This window comes from Rutilus rutilus, assembly GCF_951802725.1.
Source record: "Rutilus rutilus genome assembly, chromosome: 22".
Lineage (NCBI taxonomy): Eukaryota > Metazoa > Chordata > Actinopteri > Cypriniformes > Leuciscidae > Rutilus > Rutilus rutilus.
Window position 1 is genome coordinate 19,907,284 of NC_140227.1, and position 18,775 is coordinate 19,926,058.

Genomic DNA, 18,775 nt, shown 5'->3' on the forward strand with positions numbered 1-18,775 from the left:
CGTTTTCTCAAATTAAGCTGTGGCGCCATCTTGTGGTAAGAGCCCTTTGTCAACACAAGATATTGCTGATACCCACCATGAAATCAAAATTTAAAAATAATTTTTTTAATGGAATATTGCAGTATTTATAATAAAAGATTTATCCGTGCACATCATTATTTTTGAAAAAATTCATGTGCCCTCATATTCTTTAGTCAAAATAGCTTCCCCTCCCTCTTGCAAACGGCTGTGTCCCAATTCAAAGGCTGCATCCCCTAGTGTTGTTAAATGGGCCGGTCTAGCCTACAAAGGAATGTTCTTGTTGCCTAGAAACTGTGACACTGACAGCTGCGGTTAAAGAGTGGCAGGAGCGTTTCTACTTGACTTTTTTGAAAGTTATATTAAACTCAAACTGTCTGAAAACAATACAGGGTTCACAAACTGTCTAGATGTTCACCATGGTTCATTTCTGTATATAATAAAGAGTATAAACTATATATGATTGCATAATAGAACGATATGTCAACATTTAAGTGCTTTAAAGTTTTTTGTTTACATTTGTATCATTAGATCCTGTCAGCACTAACGTGCTATGAATTATGGGGAAGGCAAGGTCACGAAGGATCCATTTGTTGTATCCTTCATTTCATGGGAAACAAAGGCTGTATTTGGAGGCCGCATTTGAAGGAGCCTTCGAATTGGGAAAGCCTTCGTTGCCCGTGGTGACGCAATCAGCCTTCGAGTGGCATGAGGAGATCTCAGCAATAGCAAACTGCAACAATCCAATCAATTCCCGATGAACAAATCATATGGGAAGAAAAGACTATCGCAATTTCCATTTCAGTGTTTCAGTGCACCTTTCGAGTCATTAGTGTTAACTAAAACTATCAGATATTGTTTTTGATAATTGAGTAATTGAGTTTAAGTAAAATAAGTCGAAGTAGGCTACTAAAACTGGAATAAAAATAAAGCAATAAAAACAAATAAAAATGACAAATGCACTAAAATTTTAACTACATTTAAAATAAAAACTGAAAGCATTAAAATAAAAGGTAATTCATAATATTATTAGCCTAATACTATATCAATATTCTAAGATAGGCTAACACTGTTTGCTAGTTCACAAAATATGTTTAGATGGTTGAAACAGCTGTATCGACATATTGATAATAGAGTAAATGGTAATTCAGTTAGTTTACTAGAGAAAATAAAAGATATAATTTTTCAAAAGTGATGTGGTGGTGTGCTACTATAATGCTTTCAGATGCTAATAATATGAAATTCTGATACAGGCCTGTACCTTGATACTGAATAATTGCAATATGCCAATACCATGGTAAGTGTCCACAAATTATGGCATTGTACCAGGCCTTATCACGATACCATGGTACTATTTAAGTGGTTTAAGCAAAATAAACATTACGTAGTCAATTTTAGTCGTGCTGTAATGTTCTCTGTGACCACTAGAGGCAGCATATGCGCGCGCACACAAGAGCCCAAGTGTGCAGTGCATACACACCAGCAACTGCAGGGAAGTTGGACCTGTACATTGTGTGACCTTGGCATAAAGTACGTTAAAACATTGACAGGCAGGGTACTGAGAGCTTTTACTTTGTATTCTGAACATCACAGTGAAGTTTGTCAGTGCCTGGCAAATCTGTATGTAATGTGAGAATAGCAGTGCAGGCCTTTGTCTTTAAGGTTTAGTATGCAGGATTGACTTTTGCAAGCTGAAGAGAACAAACTGCTGGCTGCATACGAGATTAGATTTACCAGCTTTCAGTATATTTGTCCACTGGACTTTAAACTCATCAGAGACATTTTTGTGCGTATTCTTTAAACAATATTGTTCTGTAAGCTGCATGTTTTTTTGAAGGTCCACTGTTGTATTGTATTGCCTTTGAAATCTCCTCATCATGTAGCTGTATCTTAACATTTAAACTTGGCATTCATTTTCTTCCCTATTATGACGTATATATATCCAAGTGAAACGGCTTCTTAAATAAGACTGTAGGGCAGAGCCTGAGTTTGTCCATCGTTCGTTGGATCGTTGTTATTTGCTATTGCTGTGATGTCATGTGAGTGACAGGTTGCCCCGCCCTCACGCCAGTAGACACCTCATCAGAGAAGAGAAGAGATGTTGCTGCAAGAGGGAGGGGAAGCTATTTTGATTAAAGATTACTGGGGCACATGCATTTGCACAATGCACATGCATTTAAGAAAAAAATGATGTGCACGGATAAATACTTTTACTATAAATAGGCTACTCCAATATCCCATAAAAAGAGGATTGTCAATTTTGACTCCATGGAGACTGCAGTTTTACTATAGCCTGCTGCAGTTTTGCTATATAAAATTTATTTTTGTGTAAAAGTCCTAAGCAGATAATGTCTTGTCTATTTGTTTATATTTGTACATTTCTGATGCTTATAATACTCATAAATGGGGATATGCATTCAAGGGGATATTCTGTATGGCTCTGTTCGTGTACATGTGTGTTGTTGAACCGGGCCAGTGTGACACTATATTGTAATGGATGATGTAAAGTTCCCAGTCAAAGAGCTGTGTGTTTGGAACAGAAGGCCATTGATGAAGGCTGTGTCACAGCCTATCATGATAAAGTTTTCAGTGCACTAATGTCCTATATATAGGCTATTTATTTCATTAAACAACAATAAACTACACTATACCATTTATACGTTTGGGGTTTGGTGAGATGGTTTTGAAAGAAGTTTCTATGTTCACCAATGAAAGCTGCATTTATTTGATTAAAAAAAAAAAAAACACACACACACTAAAACAGTAATATTGTGACATATTATTACAGTTTTCTAATTTAGTACATTTTAAAATGTCATTTATTGCAATGGCAAAGCTGAATTTTCATCAGCCTGTCCAGACTTCAGTGTCACATGATCCTTCAGAAATGTTTGCTGATTTGAAACATCTCTTATAATTATTATCAATGTTGAAAACAGTTTAAAAACTATTTGATTAATCCTGATATAAAAATAGAGCGGCCAGTTCACTACAATTGTTATGATTAATAGATGCATTAATCACGTGATATTAAACTCTTCGTCTGTATGAAGTTATTGTAGTGCAGCACGAGTGCAGATGATCGGAACACCTGTCCGGCTGGAATCGGAGGCGCGCCCTCAGGAGCGAGCGTGGGAAGTGAGCGCGCGCTCTTGCTGAAAGGGTCGCACAGACAGAGAGAAGCAAGGGAGGATATTACCCGCCTTTACCGCATTACACAGTGCGTACGGGAGGAACACTACATCGTATGTGGCCAAACCGACAGCGATACAGGTAAGAAGGGCGACGTTATCACAGCGCTGTCAGGGTTAATGAATTACAAGAAACTGGCCTTGTTCAACAGAGGATAAAAGCAGACTGGATTTGTGTTTAATCCTCGCGCATCCCGCGTGCTTCAGCCTCTCTGCGCATCTCTGAGTGATGCGGTCTTATTTCTGCTGCTCTGCGCAAATGTTACAGCCGCTGTGTTATGAAGTAGCCTACCCGGCTATATTTTACGAAGCGGCAGATAAATATAAACGCAGCTTCATTTAAAGTCATCACCAGCCATATGTAGATTAATAAACTCGGGCGTTTCGAGGCTGTCAAGTTACATGTAGTTGTTTTGAGGCCGATTGTTGGGCAAGGATGCTGTAGGGAGTGAAAGTGTCATCGCCCCATCCAGGGCGCTTCTTAGCTCAAGGATATTGTGCGAACAGGACAAACATTTGCTGCTCTGTTTCATTACACCGGGAGCCATTAAGGGCAGTTTTGTTGGTAAATATAGCATTGTAATATAATTTACTTTCTGTTCGGATGTTAGCTTGGCCTGTGTGGATAAAATAACTTTTGGAGTAGGCCTATATAACGTTCAGACTGTAAATCATCTTGATATCGTCAATAAACATCATAGGCTTACTTTTTTATTTTTTATAAATGTGTTTTATATTGGCTTTGATGGCAGGATGAAAAGTTGTAGGCCTTAAATACATGTCAGAACATCCGTCTATCTATCTATCTATCTATCTATCTATCTATCTAGATATTAACAGTAAGTTTCCTTATACTGACATTCCCAAAATTCCCTGCAGGCTGCATGACACTTAATTAACATTAATGCATTTTTGTTGAAATAACTGTTTCTTCCTATTTTTTTCTTATCATTTATGTAGCCTACATTAGGGTTTTATGTTATATCTTATGTTGTTAAATAATTGTATATTGCAGTACTTTAGTGTGACGTGTGTTATGATGGAGTTTAGTATTTGTGTGAATGAGACTTCGCACCTTTTTATATTTTAGCATCTACCTTCTCAGTTTGTGAAGAGCTTTGATTTATCATGTGACTTTCTCATCACCACCTGTTTTTGGTATTTGTCATGTATTACAATGGTACAAAACAGATATTAGAACTTCAATAGGTTGGTATTTAAGTTAGAAGTTAATGAAATGTTTTTTTGTTTTTTTTACTCTATCTATCTATCTATCTATCTATCTATCTATCTATCTATCTATCTATCTATCTATCTATCTATCTATCTATCTATCTATCTATCTAGCCTATATGTCTGTCTTGTTTTGTCTTGTCTGTCTGTCTGTCTATGATCTAAAGTACCAAGTATTCTGATATATCTGACTGAGTATCAATCTAGGACTCCTCTTGCATCTGTGATTGTAAACTATTCTGTTTGAACTTAGACTCTACAACTCCGTATGTAATCCAGCAGGGACAAAGTTTCCTTTTTTAATCTTTGATTGCAGCGTGGGGAAACTCAGAGCTGCTGAATTAGCCCACTAACCAAACTCATTTTTTTCCATCATGAATTAAAGATGCAAAGCTGCCCACATCAGATGATATCTGTGGCCATGTGACCTGGCCTGGGCTCATATTCCCAGTGAGTTGGACCATGGTCTGAATGATCCAGAGATGAGCATGTCATCCCCCATTCAGCAGGTTTTGCCATATTGTTTTACAATCATTCATGGAGGTATTTCATAGAGCTCAGAAGTGAAACATAACCATTGGCAACCCGACAACGTTAGTCTATCCTCATTAGGAATGTCTAAAGAGTAATTTAATGAGAACAGTGTCAGATTAAATCTTAGATTTTTCAGAGCAAACGGTACAGCCTGCATTTTAAATGTTAACATAATATAGTACATATAAAAAAAGTGAATAGTTGAATCAGAGTTGCATGCAAAATGTAATATAACAGCATGCAATATAAAAGTTTTAGAGTAAATATTAAAATGAATCGCTGTGCTATTTTTGCACTCTTTACAACTTAAAGACATCAAACACAATTTCTCAAGTTGCAGTGACTTCAGCACACCACTAGATGCTGATATTCTACTCGATTTATATTGCTAGCTTTGATTCTAATGCAGTTCAACCACCAGGAAACTGATATTTATAATTTACCATGACACATTTTGAGATTTATTAAGCTATTTTTGTAAAATGTTGCTGTATTCTATTTTTTGTATAGGAACAGCTTTGAGGATCATCCACAAATGACCACATGCTTTTACCTGCACACCCCCCGTCCCCCCACCACCTATAGAGGTATTTTCTGCCATATGGCAAATTTTGAAGAAATCCTTTTACTTGGCAACATGTTAGTTGTGGCTCAAACCCTGTGGATACTCCCACTGAGCCTGCAATTAAAACAGCATTAGAGAAACCTGCTATTCTCCCTCAGCACCTTCTGCCTCTTAAAGGAAACCTTAAATGGGGGGAAGCTCACATTTTTTGGTCAACTCAACTTTGCTTTCAAATATGAATTAAAGATGAATAATCAAAAGATTAATTAGGTTATTTGGAAAGATTGAGTGACCTGCTGCATAATATGCAATGCATCTTTAATGACTGCATTGAAATAAGGTCAAGAGATGACGTAGAGTACGCGATTTCATTTCTTTCTCCAGCATTCCCGTCTTTCCTCTCCTCCTCAGCTCAGATTCACCTACTCTCAGGTTTCCCACACTGCAATGGGATGCTTACCTTTTACCTCTCAGGGTTTTGTTTCCAGAGGTGCTATTTTTAGCTGCGCAACAGCAGCTTTCTCCAGAGGGGGGTGAGAGAGGTGCGTCTGGAAGTGGAGTCTGGCCCACCACCGATTTGAACTGTTGTACACTGGATGGGAAGGAGAGGCTGAAAAGAATCTCAATCTCTGTCCGTCTCTGTTTCTTCCTCAGAGAGGACAAGAAAATGCGAAAGACCGAAACAATGGGGTCAGCTGAAGCATTTGGTTGTTTTTTTAGAGCAGTATGTTTTAGGAGACGGCTCTAGGGCCTGTGCGCTTGGATGGAGTGCTAATGGAAGATTGTTATAGCCCATAAAGTGCTCTTCATCTGGATTCAGCTGAGTCAAGGCAGTTGATAGTTATGGATTTCAGACTGACCTAAAAGGAGGACAGATTACTAGCTGCATTTAAATTGATTTTTTTTGCAGAGATGTACAAGAACTTTCAGCAGTGAGTAAAGAGGCTTTGCTGGGCACATTAAAGTCAGCATGAAACGGAAGTTGCAATAGTCTTTTCTTTCCTATTTGTGATGTATATCAGAGGGGAATGGGTTCTGGAAAATGTAGGGCAGCATTTGATTTTGTACTTCGGGAATTGATTGGATTGTAGGAAGTTGGGCGTTGCTAACTAATGATGGAGATAGATAGATTCATAGATAAACCATTTATAAGCACTGAAACATTTGTTAAACCTGGACTCATTTACACAAATTAGGGATATTAATTAATTGATTAAAGGCATTGATTTTGGATATTATATATTGATTAATTCAGTCAGTCAATCATATCAATATTTGCTGATCCCTAATATTAAGATAATTTAAGACATTACATTACTTTGTCAGATGAAATCATTCAACTTTATGCTAAAGTGGCTTTAGAAATCAGTAATTTTTTTGTTTAATTTCCATATCATTGAACATAAGCATATCTCCAGGCTACAGTTAACAGTGAATCATTTTGGGATCAGTTTGTCTGTTCGAGGTCCCATTATGCTACAGCAGAAATTCTCAGTTAATATCATTATAGAGAACATGAAGTAGCCCATGCATCTCACTGCATGACTCACTCTTGTTTCCATATTAAAGCCCTTCCTGTCTGATGCACTCCGAATATTTTATCATGGCTCAGTAGGTAAATATCCAACAAAATCATTGAACGTGAGACATTGTCCATATTGTATTTGCCACACCTTCACAAGTGTTGTCTCAGACGTACTCTTATGTTCTGTTTGATCTATAGTAGCGCTCACCTCTGCCTTTTCAAATGACCCCTGTGACTGTGACGTAAGACCGTGTTTTTGATGTACAGCATCAAAGCTTTTGCAGTGCATTGTACATTTGCATCCTTATTCTTCGTTTCAAAGCATTATAGGCACTTTGGGAACTATCTGTAACAGTCCTCCATTGGCTTTTTACTTCTCTCAGTGTCTGCACTATATCTCTCTCTGTGACTTTTAGCAGGGCGCACATGGTGCCCTAGACCCGCAGGGAGCCCACTGGCTCTGTGAAGCCATCAGCCCTGCACCTGCACAGGCTTCTGAAGCAATGGTTCATTCGTATGCATCAGGGTCAGAGTTTTCCCAAAGGAACTGCTACTAATAGATTAAGCACATGAGTCAAGCATGGGAAATACAGAAAATATTGTCCGTGACAATTAGTGAGGACAGTGATGAGACTAATGATGGAGTGTGTGTGTGTGGGGGGCCTGGTAAACCCTACATTATGGGTCAAAATGTCCCCACGAAGATGGTAATATCCGTAATCCTTGTCCTTGTGGGGACATTTTTTGGTCTCCATGAGGAAAACAGCTTATAAATCATACTAAGTGATGTTTTTTGAAAATGTGAAAATGCAGAGAGTTTACTGTGATGCATAGGATTAGTGTAATGGCATAGAATATACAGTTTGTGCAGTATAGAAATCATTATGTCTATAGAAAGTCCTCATAAAACATGAAAACACAACATGTGCGTGCATGTCTTTAGCTAGTAATAAGTGTAGTTATCATTATTATTAGGATTGCAGCCCTTCAGGTGTAACATATGTTGACATCAGGATTGATGCAGTTGACCTGTTTATTTTTTAATTAGCTTCATGTGTTTTTTTAATTAGTTGTGTGGACTTATTTTAAATAAAGTAGTTGGACCAATGCGGCAAAGTCTCCATTCATTACAAATATCAAAGCTGGATAGCGAACCATAACCAGCTTCTTGAATCCTTAAAGAGTCAAAAGTACACAATGCAGTCAAACCCTTTAAGTATAGTTCAGATGAACATATTTGTTGAACAGAAGATTTGTGAAGTATAATGAATACAAAAAGAAAGAAGCCTCCCATTGATAAACATTAGAAATAGATCTTTTCAGTATAGAGTCGGATGCTGATTTCTTTAGCTATCAAACAAAACGGACATCAGAGAGGCTTTTTAATCACGTGTGTTGACACAGGTTTTACATTGTACATAATAAGTATGATGTTGAAAAGGGCTACAATATACCTTTTATGTGGCTTCTGGTTTGATTTACATTGTTAATGGCTGAAAGGAGGAACTCTTTCAACAGAAGACTTCTTCTCTTTAGTGCAGAACCATTGAACTCTTTTGGGATTTGTTTTGTTAAAAGTCATTGAATGACAGATGTTTGAGCTCCTATAGTCAAATAATGCTGGAGATTGGATTGTGCACATTAGCTAAAAAAAAGCTAACCATTAACTAGACCATGAGAGCAGTATTTGTGAACCTTTGTTGAAGACACACATACAATGAAGTAAAGCTGTACTGTACTTGATTGCCTGGTAATAAATACAATAGGTTAGTTAATTAGACAATAAACCTGTGAAAAAGACAGTTAATGGTAGTTAGGTGCCTCTACATGTGTTTCTGTTTGATATGTAATTTTCTTTTAGCCCGTATGTTAAGTATTTTTTTAAAAGCATATATAAATGCATTAAAGCATTTTGCTGTCGTCAACAAAACCTCAGATCCCATAACTTTTAACGTTAATATTTCATCAGGATTGCTGCCGTAATGAGTGAAATTTTAGTCCATATTTGAATTAAATTGTGTTTGATAAAAAAAAAAAAACACTTCACATGCCAAATTCAAAGCCATATGGTCGAATCATTCTTTACCAGATTACAATCAGTTAAGTTAGCCTAGAAAATCAATAACCCCTCTGATCAAATTAGCAATGGAGTCATCTGATATGACACATTTTCACATTTCAGCTTGTTTAAGGGTGGCTGGGGGGAGGGGGGGGGGGTCTTCATTAGATCCGTATATCCCTTGGGATCACAGACAGTCAGCAAGCCCTGGAATTTCCCCAACAAAACCTGCCCAGGTGGAAACACCTGTCGCCATAAACAATGAAGAAAACATGACACATGCCTTGTCTTGTTCTCTCGTGTGAATGGAAGTATGGACAATAACAAGCATCTTAGATGGCGATGGGATCGGAGGTCAAGGTGTGAGGTTTTGTTATTTCTTCTAGGAGCACTTGATGTTGTTAGGAATGGGAAACCACATTTAGCCTAACTGGCTGGAAGCTTCAAATTGGCTTCTGTGTTCTTATTAGTGTGGTTTCAGATGTGTTAAGACTGACGTTGAGTCACTTGGGACATATAGCTCAGGGATATTACAGATGATTCTTCATTTATGTCAGCGGTCTTGTACTGCCACCCTGCAATTACCGTGAGATTGGGCTTTCTGTATCTGTGTCATGCAGTCAGTCACAGAATAGGATGATGTGAAAAAATGAAGACTCATTCCTGTCAGGAAACCTGAGCCTCGGGGCTTGAGGGGAAGGAGGTTTCGAGAGAGAGAGAAGAGAGGACTGTTTGTGTCCTCACATATTGTTTGGGGAAGGGTGGACGCGCAGTGGATGAGGTGTCATTCTGTGAAACCGTTGCCTTTTACAGTTTGACAAGGGGATTTCTGTTGGATTTTAAACTTTCTAAAAGACAAATAATGTGTTTAAGTGTTAAATTGCATTGTGTCATTTTTGTGAAACCTTTTTTCGGGATTCTTAGATGAATAGAAAGGTCAAAATAACATTTATTTGAAACATTCATAGATGTCTTTACTGTCACTTTTGATCAATTTAATGTGTCCTTACTGAATAGAATTCATAATTTCACACACAAAAAAAATCTTCCCTCAAAATATTGAACAGTTGTGTACCTTCAATAAGGAAACATAAATAATGCACAGGTTTGACACTTTTACAGTTTAATTTCACATTGCAAGCCTTGTTCTAAAGGTTGTGAAACTACGAGGTTCATCCATTCTTATGTTAATACATATAACAGTATTTTAATATACTGTTTTTATTTTTATTTATTATTAAATTACTTTTGACTATTTTTCTTAATATTTACTTACTATATAACATCATGGTAACAGGTTTGACCTTTTAATATAGTCATGTACTGACAATTGTAACAAAACATAAAATGAAATTACAAAAATAATAGAATTTTAACTTGTAGAGTTGGTCATAAGGACAACGTTTCTCAGTTGTATACTTTAAAAGGGAAACATTTGAATTACTAACTAAAATTTGTACTGTATATATTCTGAAATAGAAATCTGTTAATGCTCCATTGTATGATCTATTCATCATTCAAGTAATTTTTTCCCCATTACCCAAATGGCATAATTTGACAAGCACGACTGAGTTGTTTGAAACAATGAGAAAAAGGCGAGAAAGGAGCGAGAGACGAAAGTCTGTCACTGAGTCTCCTTTCTCACTATCTATCTTTCTTCCCTCATTTCTCCCGTTATAAGCAGATGGACAGTGGGGGCCAGGGAATGGAGCTCCTTGGAGTCTGGCGTGATGTCCATTGTGGGCTTTTGATATTTAAACTCGCTCTTCTCTGCCCTCAGGGGACGCCCGATTGTCTCCATTGTTCAGTAAAAAGTGGGCCAAGAAAGAGACAAATAAAAAGGGGGGATCAGATTGACAAAAGGGGAGGGGATGATTGGTAAGATAAAAACAGGAGAAAACAATCTTTGACTGACAGTTTTTTCTGGTTTCACCAGATTTGTACCGAAGTGTGTTTTGCGGAGTGCACCAAATATGTGACGTGATGGACAGGAGCACAGAGATAGCACAGCAAGGGAGTTTTCCCCCATTGTGAGAGGATTTTTTTTTTTTATGTCAGCAAATAAGGAAAATGAAAAAAAGTGTGTGCGGCGAGTGGTCTGTCAGGTACTGAAATAACAAGCGAACTAGACAAGCTGCTAGACAATAAAGAAATATGCATCCTGTTTTATAAAAGAACAAATAGGTAGCCTATTAATTTCCCAACACTTTCCTGATTTGCTTTTACCGTTTCGAGGATATAAATGCTCAGTTTGTACAAATCATTTCACATCTCACCTCACCTCACTGCTCCGTGACATGAACAGACAGCGCAGATGCATGGGAGAGAGAACGATTTTCTGTGCCAGATGTATGCTGTGGGGTTTCTTGGGAAAGACCAGCCAAATTGCACACGCTTCCATCTGTACCTCTTGCCGCTAACAAAATAGCGAGGGAACGCAGGCCACACAAAGGAGTATCAAATGCTATATTAGCCTCTGAGACAACAGCTCCTGCTAAATTGGCCTCTAAAGGCTCAATAAATCTGCAGAGCCTGTATTTGTTATGAGTTTGTTTAATATAAACATGCCATTTGGGTTTGAAAGAGTCAAAATGAGATTATGATGAATAAGAAATCTTATCTTAAAATGAATCAGCACTTTAGGAAATTTGAATTCATAGGCCTACGGGTCTTATGAGATATTGAGAACCAGAATGGAGCAGCAACGAAATTATATATAAATATATCCATGTTTTAGAGGAATCTGTTTTGGTTTTTATATTTTTGCTTTTAATTTTTAATCAACCAGGGATTTGTTGCCATACACATTTAAACATGCCATCTGATTAACCATTAGAGTGTAACCTGCATTGACATGAACTGAGCTAAATGAAAACAGCAAGTCTTTAATTATTCATTTGTACATTTGCTGAATGAAATCATAGACCCGTTACCTTAGAATGAATAGGTGGTTGTCAGTATTTGGCGTCAAAATAGTACCAGACGTTACAAGAATAATATATTTTAAAGTGTGTGCGTGCGTGCATGCGTGCGTGTGTGTGTGTGTGTGTGTGATTTATAATTTAAACAGCTGTAGTTTTTGCAACTCAATAATAATAGTTGTTTGAATGAATGAAATCAAATTCATTTGTCCAGAATTGATATCTTAGCAATTATTCAAATATTTCAGCCTTCCTTCTACATTGTAAATGAATGTAGCTCCTTTGTGCCCCACAAAATACAGGTCATATTGACCTCAGGCAAAATAAGGTCTATTCAGTCATGTCATTTAAGTTGTTTAGACTCCTAGTTACATGCTGCAGCTCCTCATTTATGGTGTTTTAATTGGGTCACCATGGGCTAGTGGCTAATGTGTTCAGACAGTCCTATCCTGAGCATTGCTAAATGGCTAATCTCAGCAAAGGTCAGGAAATGAGGGTTTATTAATGTTGGGATGTCCATCAACTATCAGTCTCAGTTTCTTCTTCATTGTATCACTCTTCCTCATCTCCAGCATCGCTGTTAATTAGGCTAGCATCTCCTTTTAAGGCATGCGAATCGATCTGTTTGTCATTGTGACTGCTCGCAGATGACACAGATTGCTCTTTATCTCAGTGAGGTTACGACATGCAGTTTATTTTTCCTTCTCCAGGGCCGTAACCCAAAGGTCAGTGTCACCACGGCTGTTTTGAAGGTCATGACGTGCAGAAGTGTTTTGCCTTTTGGCTGTCATGTGGGTGAGTCACCCAGAAGGTGACTGTGTTTATAACCTAATGCACTGTTGCAGATCTGCTTCAAATGTCAGGGTTTAATTCAGATTGGAGAACATTAAATTAAGATTAGTTTCGATAACTCAGTTGCAGTTCAGTTGCTTGCTGAGATGTAATAACCGAAGATGAAGGTGGTAGGCGAGGGCAAGCTAACATGGGGGAGGGGGATGCCATAAAAGATTTATGTTTAGAGAAGACCTTAAAACGTATTTGAGTCAAATAGAGAGTAATTTTTCATTAATGGTGTTTTTAGGGATCTATTTAACATCTCAGTTCTGCAAATCTCTCCATCAAGCTCATTGTACCTAAAGCTGAAAGTGTCTCTGACACATTCTCTTGTCTATAGGAAAATAGCTTTAACTCCAATAGTATTGACTTTATGATTCTAACCAATTACAGCATTAATATTAACTCACCTTTTTAAAGAAAATATGTGTTTATATTGGCATGAGGGTCAGTAAATAATGACCAACATTTCTTTTTTGGGTGAACACACACTGATTCTAGAAATAAAACTGCCACAAGGATTCTCTCTGCCTGCTACATGTAGGTCAGATTCAGAGCTTCACGTAATGTTCACAAAAACACAGTGGCCTTCTTGTTGTATCAGATAGTCGCAACTAATTTCATTAATTACTGCTTCTGTAAGTTAGCTAAAAATGTGTGTTCATGAGTGTTACGGTAATATTTTTCAGATTCATGGGTATCTTTTCCCGCATTCGTTCCATCTAATTAGCTGAGATGTGATAACCTTGGTTTGGCACAAGCGTTTTGTCCCTGGAAATAATAACCATGCCTGCAGGTGTTTCTCAGAGGGGGGGTGTCTGTAATTTGACGCATCTAAAATAACCTTATGGTAAGCAGTGACACTGTTATCCCTGTCTTTTCCCACGGCTCTGAGGAGGATGAGACTGCAGTCGTGATGGCACTCTTTTTCTCTTTTTGTAATATTTTGCTAGCATTCAAAACTGGATGGATGGATGAATATGAATGCTAAAATGTCATTTGTCTGTTTGTTTGTTTTTTATGCTCCAAAAAAGGTGCAAACTTTTAATCAGTAAAAAGTGTACTACCACTGGGGTCATTAAGATTATTTTTTAAAATAAATTAATACTTTTATTAAGCAAGTGTGCATTAAATTGATCTAAAGTGACAGTAAAGACATTAATGTTACAAAAAAAAATGTATTCTAAATAAATGCTGTTATTTTGAACTTTATAGTCATATAGGCTAATCCGGAAAGAAAATCGATCAAGGTTTCGATAAAAATATTAAGCAACTCAGTTGTTTTCAACATTGAAGATAATAATAAGAAATGTTTCTTTAGCATAAAATCAGCATAATATAATGATTTCTGAACTGAAGACTGGAGTAATGGCTGCTGAAAATTCATTTTTCATTAAATTGACCTATACTTTCTTGGTCTGTTCTCAGTCTGAAGGATAATGCAATTAGGTCATTTCCTGTAATTAGTGCCATGAATCTGTATAGTATCTATAGACGCACGTCCTTGCAGTTGTATTGTCTTTTCTTGATCCTTTAAAGATGCTGACTTTGTTTTGCAACCGGCTTCAAATCTGAATAAAACCATGAACATTTATTTAGTCTTTTTGAAGGACCCTCATCAGACCTTCTGAAACCTGTATAGGGTTACAAGTCGCTATCAATGTTTTCATACAAAACAGGTGTCCATTTTGTCCCACTGGGAAATTACATCATTTTCAAGGCCTATTGTATTAATTCATAGGTTTAAACTGTGTGTTATGTCATACTATAGAAAGGAAGCTTTGAATTGATGTAGGATATCTTTTGAATGAAAAGAAATCCACTTCCCTTATCTGTGCAAGTTATTGATCTAAAGCAGATGTTATGATCTCTATGGCACAGATGGCTTGTCTTGGTTTTGTAATTACGCATGCAAGGACTGTCTTGTGGTCCAGCTGCTTTGCCCCATTGTATTCTTAGACATTGGTGTGTGCGTGCGTTTGGGGGATACGCACGCGCTCTGGCAGGAGACCAAAGCTTTCCCTCCCTTGTCCAGATTTCTTGAGGGCAGATCGGGGCTCCGCCAGCAATTAACTGAAGAAATGACAACACCTCCTGTTGATAGAGGCTCCTGAAGAACCGAGGGGGAAGGGTCAACGTGCCTACGCGCGACAGCCCGCCGTTTGACCGACAAGCAAGGAAGGGCTTTTTGTTAACACTCTCTGATTCAGCCTTCTGTCAGTGTAGATGTAAAGTAGGTCTGGAGACTAAACTGAACCGCGACCCCAGGGCTTAACACACTGGATGTCAGACCCGGGGTTGACTCTTCAACTGACACAGTTAAACGCTCAGAGCCCTGATCGGTGGCGCGTTCCATCCTGGTCCATATGTTTTCCATGCATCTAGCCCACAAAAGTTTGCTTTATAGGTCACGTTTGCGTATGCACATGTGCTTTTTCTCAATATGCTTTACTTGATTGACACAGATCTGGAATCTCACATCAATCTCACACTTATATGCTGTAAATTTGGCAGAATTGTTTTTTTCCTGACAGGAGAAATTGTGTGGAAGTCGTTTATATTCATATGCAGACATCCCACCCTTCGCTTTATTTATTTATTTAATTGTAGCCTATTCGTGCGGTGAAAGTGATGAAAAAAAGTAAAGGGTCTCCACGAAAATTCGAACGCAAGTGGTCAAAGAAGATGCATTTGAAACGTGATAATACCAGGTGTAACGGTAATGCGTCTTTGCAGACCACTTGTGATCAGTTCACAGAAAACGCATCTTAATAACACCTTTTCTCTCTCGCTCGCTCGATCTCTGGGATTTTTTTTAGTTTTGACCCTGACAGGCATTGGCCAATCAGCATCCTGGAACGGTTTCATAATTATGGATATAGATGTAGCATAATTTATATTGAGGTCATTTCCTTTCTTGACCAGCTACTTCCTTAGTCCTTCCTTATCCTTTCCTCTCGCTCTGTGATTTGCTCTCTCTATCTTTATGTGATCTGTTGAGTCGCACTTCTGAGAAACCGTCTACATCACCTAGAACATTCTGATCCAAACACTCTGACATTTTACACCTCTAATAGCCCTGTTGAGGGTCTTTATTGAATTACAGAGTCTGCCCATGTTCCTGCTGCATCTAACTCCTGTGCTAGCGGCTTATTGGGCGAAACTCAGACAGCCAGGTACCCTGCTGTTAGAGATATTGTGTTTATGTCAAGACTGTGGCCTACCTGACATCTGCTCTGTGGTTGAACAAGGGACATGAGCTTAACCTACAGTATGACCCTTCAACTATTCAATGGTTTGCATAACTGATGATGTCACAACCCTGTTCATGAGACACTTTCTATTAATGAAGACACTGAATCGAGCTGGATTGTAGCTGTTTTAGCTGTAAAGTGTGGTCACATTTACCATTGCTCACTACCATTTCAGTAGAAAGCTGCACATTCACAAATTCGAAGCAGATTTCGCTAATGTTCAGGTTGCTCATGTGAATTCACTGACCAACAAACGCTGCTTGGTTTGAAAGTGACTTCTGTGAGCTGTGCTTCATCCATTGCTACACTATTGTGGACAGTGGACAATGGACCTTTTGTCAGCAATACTTTGCTGAAATATCACTAATGTAACCACACCTTGAATGTAAATCTTTACATTTTTGTGTTAAAGATATTTGGATCTGAGTTAAAGCAAGGAACATAGGAACTGAAGGAGAGATTTTCACTTTAAATTGCCCAAAGGAAGAGCTTCAGGATATATGGAAGCAAATCAATATAATTGATCCGAATAGAATTTATATTGTTTGGGGTCATAAAAAGTCTTTTTTCTTTCTTTGATTTTTTTTGCTCTTTGTATGGCTGTTAAATAAATGTAAGAAGAGAGTGAATTGCATTATGGAAGAAAGGAAGGACTGTCTCAAGAGTCATAAGGCTAATGTGGATGTATCTGCTTCGCCTTCGGCAGCAGCTGTTCTGAAGGACCGCCATTAATATGACCCTCTGACCGGCTGTACACAGCAGGTTGAGTGAAGAGAAGGGTCTTCAGATCAATGGAGTGTGGGACAGAGAAGGACAGAATGTGTGTGAAGAGGTATGGACCTGATAAACGAAAGACCAGCTGTCCCCAAAGTGCTCCCAGACCTCATAAACAGGATCAGAGAGAACTTGAAACACACTTTTCATCATATTTGTACTTCTTACATGTCTTTTAGGTTTGCATTAGGTATCTTAAAGGGGTCGTTTTAAGTCATTTACTCACTCTCGTCATTCCAAATCTGTATGACTTTCTGTATGGCGTCCAAACCACGTGTCAATGGAGTCTAAAACAACATTGGACACCACTGATTTATATATATATATATAAAAAAAAACATTTCACAAAAGAAATAAAGTCATACTGGTTCTGAACAACATGAGGGTGAGTTAATAATGACTATCCCTTTAGTTTAGCAGGCCTTAAATGGACAAATCAGAATGGGTAACATTTATTCAAAGTGATCTCATTCTAGATTATGGGGTTAGTATAGCAAAGGTATAACATTTATTTTGTATGGTGTTGATGTAGAGAAAACTGCTCATTTATGATGTATAATGCCTCTCATTGGCTTAGGAAGTGATATATCACATAAACAGATGGGAGGCGTGGGAACTACATACACTATACACCTGGAAACTACTTCATCAAGATGACTTTAACAATTTGTTGACCTGACCAACCACTGAGAACAGGATCATTGCCAAGTGCATTAGCTAACGTGCAGCACGCATGGGCGTGCTGTCTTTGAACAAGACAAAGGATAAAGTGTTGTTCATCATAAAATGAATATTTAGTTATTATTTATTCCTAGAAATGTCATTGTACACTGTTCAAAAGTTTATGGTAGGTAATATAAGAAATTAATACTTTTATTCAGCAAGGATGCATTAGATTGATCAAAGTCTACAGTAAAGACGTGTAATGTTACAAAAGATTTCTATTTCAGTTCAAAGATGTCATATAAAAACCTTTTCTTTTGAATTTTCTGTTCATTAAGGAAAGCTGGGGGGAAAATGTATTGCTGTTTTCAGAAAAATATGAATTGTTTTCAACACTGATATTAATAAGAAATGTTTCTTGAGCATCAAATCACTATATTAGAATGATTTTTGAAGGATCTTTGCATCGAAGGAACCAATAACAGTTTGTTTCTACATTCTGCTTTTACAGTATTTCTTTGGAGGAAAAAAAATGTAGCCTTGGTGAGCATTAGAGAAATCTTACCCCAAACGGTAGTGAACTATTCCTTTAACTGAGAGTAAATACCAGTAAAACTGCCATTATGTTGATCTGGCTATGCAAATTGTTTAATGGTGTTTTGACGCACAAACAAGTGCTCAAAAGCCGCTGGTTTACACGACCGAACATGTCAGAGTGGGATTCACTCCAGTGGGACTCACATGGACCCGTTTCAGCTCATTACTGACAGCTTTTGTATATGGCCTCTCTCATAAACTTGGCAGCTCCCTGCCTTCCCAAGTGTGCTCTTCAGACCTCTCGTTAGTCTCTAATGAGCCACCCCCGTTGATTGCTGGGAAAGGAGAAAAACAAAAAAAGCAGAGGAACATCCAGTTTGTCTCATTCCACCTTTCATCCCCCCAACACAGACAAAGGAGGCCTTACTTTGCTCAAACAGCCATAATGCTCCACTGTTGTTTCCCTTTGTTTTGTTCATGTCCTGTCCTTGAGTTCCACAAACAACAAGAGCCTTTCTATCTTTCGCAAATACATCCATATTCCTCTGCCCTTTCTTCTTCTGTCATCTCTTTCTCTTCTTCCACCCCCTCTCCCGCTCTTGCTCTTTTTTAACCCGTGCCCCTCCTTATCCCTATCCTTTTGTGTCGCTCAAGCTGGTTTAAATAT

At 37.9% G+C, this 18,775-nt stretch overlaps 1 protein-coding gene across 3 annotated transcripts in view; it reads left to right on the forward strand.

The window, feature by feature from the left end:
* Positions 1–3,115: 3,115 nt before the first annotated feature.
* nfasca (neurofascin homolog (chicken) a) overlaps positions 3,116–18,775 on the forward strand; it is an 83,522-nt gene continuing 67,862 nt past the window's right edge. For 2 of the 3 annotated variants that reach the window (XM_084395687.1, XM_084395691.1), the window contains exon 1: positions 3,116–3,291. The gene's annotated coding sequence lies outside the window, so the exon portion shown is untranslated. The remainder of the gene's footprint in view (positions 3,292–18,775) is intronic. The other variant, XM_084395684.1, reaches the window with a different exon arrangement.